This window comes from Anneissia japonica, unplaced genomic scaffold (genome assembly GCF_011630105.1).
Source record: "Anneissia japonica isolate Jap-2015-1 unplaced genomic scaffold, ASM1163010v1 scaffold54308_len9591_cov189, whole genome shotgun sequence".
Lineage (NCBI taxonomy): Eukaryota > Metazoa > Echinodermata > Crinoidea > Comatulida > Comatulidae > Anneissia > Anneissia japonica.
Genome location: NW_022744602.1, coordinates 2988 through 5642, shown reverse-complemented (window position 1 = coordinate 5642; position 2655 = coordinate 2988).

The following is a 2655-nucleotide window of genomic DNA, read 5'->3' as shown; positions in this document are numbered from 1 at the left end:
GCGTCTGTACCGAGAGGTGTCGTACGTCTCCGGTTTGAAGTACCCGCTGCGTTCCATCACGTCCGACATGCGGATCGTCCCGTCCGTCAGCACGTCCAGATCTGTCACGCAGATCTCGTTCCAGGGAACGCTCGTCACTCGGTCGAAGCTCGGCCCTCTGGATTGTCCGCGTTGCAGCGGATTGCAGCCGATCACGTTGTAGCTCTTGAAGTTCGCCGTCAGTTCGGACAGGTTCCTCCTGTTACCGTCGTTGACGGTGGTTTCTGGCATGACCATCACGTACCTTTCGGAGCCGTTCACGAGCATTACCTTGGGTGGCGACGACGCTTCAAGTTCGGCACCCGCCAGCGTGCGTATGCCGGATTCGTCCAGTTCCTTCTTGTCCTTGGTGGAGCAAGCGTAGTATACCTGGCGGGTGTGGCCTCCGACGGGGTCCCTGAGCGGTAGCTGATCGGCCAACGCAGGATGAACGAGAATGGTGTCGGGCGGAGCGCACGCCGTCGACGTGCTGCCGTACCGAAGCGAGTTGTCGAGGTCGACGAACGTGGCCATGGTGCCGGTGCGCCGAAGGTTGAACGAGAGGAACTCGTCCCTGTCGCGTTTCCACACCTGATAGAACATGTCGGCTTTGCTCACGTGATCGTTCGGAGTGTTGAACATGTCGACGAATTTGATCGTGGGCGCTGCCACCATGTGTCCGTACACGACGTGCTTCTGCGTCATCTCCATCGAGGTGCGCAGCTGCTTTTCCTTCAGCGCGAATATCTCCCTCAGCGCATGATCCGAACTACGCTGTATCGCCTCGGCAGCTATGTCTATCGCGCCGCCCCACATCGATCCGCTGTACTGCCTCGAGCTGCTCCTGGTTATCAGAGCTGGCACGTCCGAGGCGGCCGTGCAGCGATCCAGCACCTCAGCCGGAGCGATCTTCGTCGTGATGCTGAACGTGGACAGCCCGCGATAGAAGACTGTGGGTATGAGCCACTGCGTGTGATCGTAGGGATTCTCGGAGAAGGTCGAGTCCAGCAAAACCCTGGTCTTGAGCCGCAGATCTTTGACGACGCACGTGTCCCTGTCTGTGACAGACGCGCCTCTTTCGGAGAAACCGACGAAGTCCGGGTGTCCGCTGATGGCCCGCAGCTCGGACATCGGATAGTGGCCTCCCTCCAGCACCTTCCTGAGGTTGACCGGGGGAAACCCAAGAAACGGGGCGATCGAGTACGCAGTGTCCATGACGTCTTCTCTTTCGCCCTGTCGTGTTTAGCGATCCATGCTAATGGTTTGTCTGCAGAACGATCCTACCGGACTGCCAAGGCTTCACGTCTCCGGACGCAAATCCGAGAACGGCCCGTCCGTGTTTTGCGGTCACGACGTCGGCGATCCTCGACGCGTGATGGACGACGTCGCGAAGGTCGTCCCCGGACAGTTCGCTGACGAACACCTCCGCGGCATCCTCTCCGACCTCTTATACACATCTAGATGGGTATAGGAGACAGGTATCAGACCGTCCGCCACGAACTTGGACGTCTTCTTGAATATCTCGACCAAGGAAAGTCTTGCGAGTTCGTACTGGTCGTTGTTCGCCGCGATCGCTGCGCCCTTGTTCAGCGCTGCGTACTTGAGGATGCTCTCAATGCGATTCGTGTCGGACGAAGGATTCACGCCGTACGTCACCCATCTGAGCGTCCTGTAACGTGCCATGTGCTCGCCGCATTCTCCCGCCGTCGGGTATCTCACGCACACCATCTGTCCGTCGAGTATGGTCTGCGATCCGGTGTTGAAGAACAAGCAGCTTGGAGATTGCGTGACCACCGAGATGAGCTTGCCGTTCGGCCAGTCGGTGGAAGAAGGAAGATCTCCGTTCCGGCGACTCCCAGCACAGCGTAATCTTCCATGTTGCTCTCCTCGATCAGACGGTCCCTCCGCGCGTCGTCCACGTCGTCGTGCGTCGGAGTGTTCATGCCGTTCGGTCCCGGCACGAAATCGACCCGCACGGTCACGGAATTGTACCTTCCCAGCAGCACCTGTCCCTCCTGTACGTTGGGGTTGTCCGACGATGGGTAGAGCTTTCCGCGCACGTCGTTCGCTCCGCTGCCGAAGTTGGCGCTCAGATAACGGGGGTCGACAGCGTACGCTCGAATCGATATATCGATTATGGGTTGCTTGATGCTGGACATGACGGACGGTATTTTTTTTGTTGGAGGTCGAGCAGGAAAAAACATTAATAACATTTGTTTTTTTTTCTTTCTCGTTTCAGATCCATTGCTTTCAACGTTCCCGGTGCGAAGTGTGCAAAGCAGATCGGAGGCGGCGGCAAGGGTGACGTTCGAAGAAACTTACAGAATTCACAGGAAGAATCTGCAAGCGAACGGAAACGCGCAGCGTCGCGTTCGTCCGGACGTCGGAAGAAAGTCTGCTGCAAACGTTCAGGAGAAAGTTTACGAAAACAAAAGAAAAACAAGAATTAAAGGAGGAAAACAAGAAATACGCATGTATGCGCGTAATTATTTTTAAGTTATCGTTGTAGTTGTTATATATTTAACAATTGGTCTTCATTGTACTTTCATTTTGTTTCGAGATGGGAAGAAAGGCGTTTTACGTGAAAGACAGACGAGGCAGAATTTACTTCTACAGGCCGATAGGAGACCTGTGCCG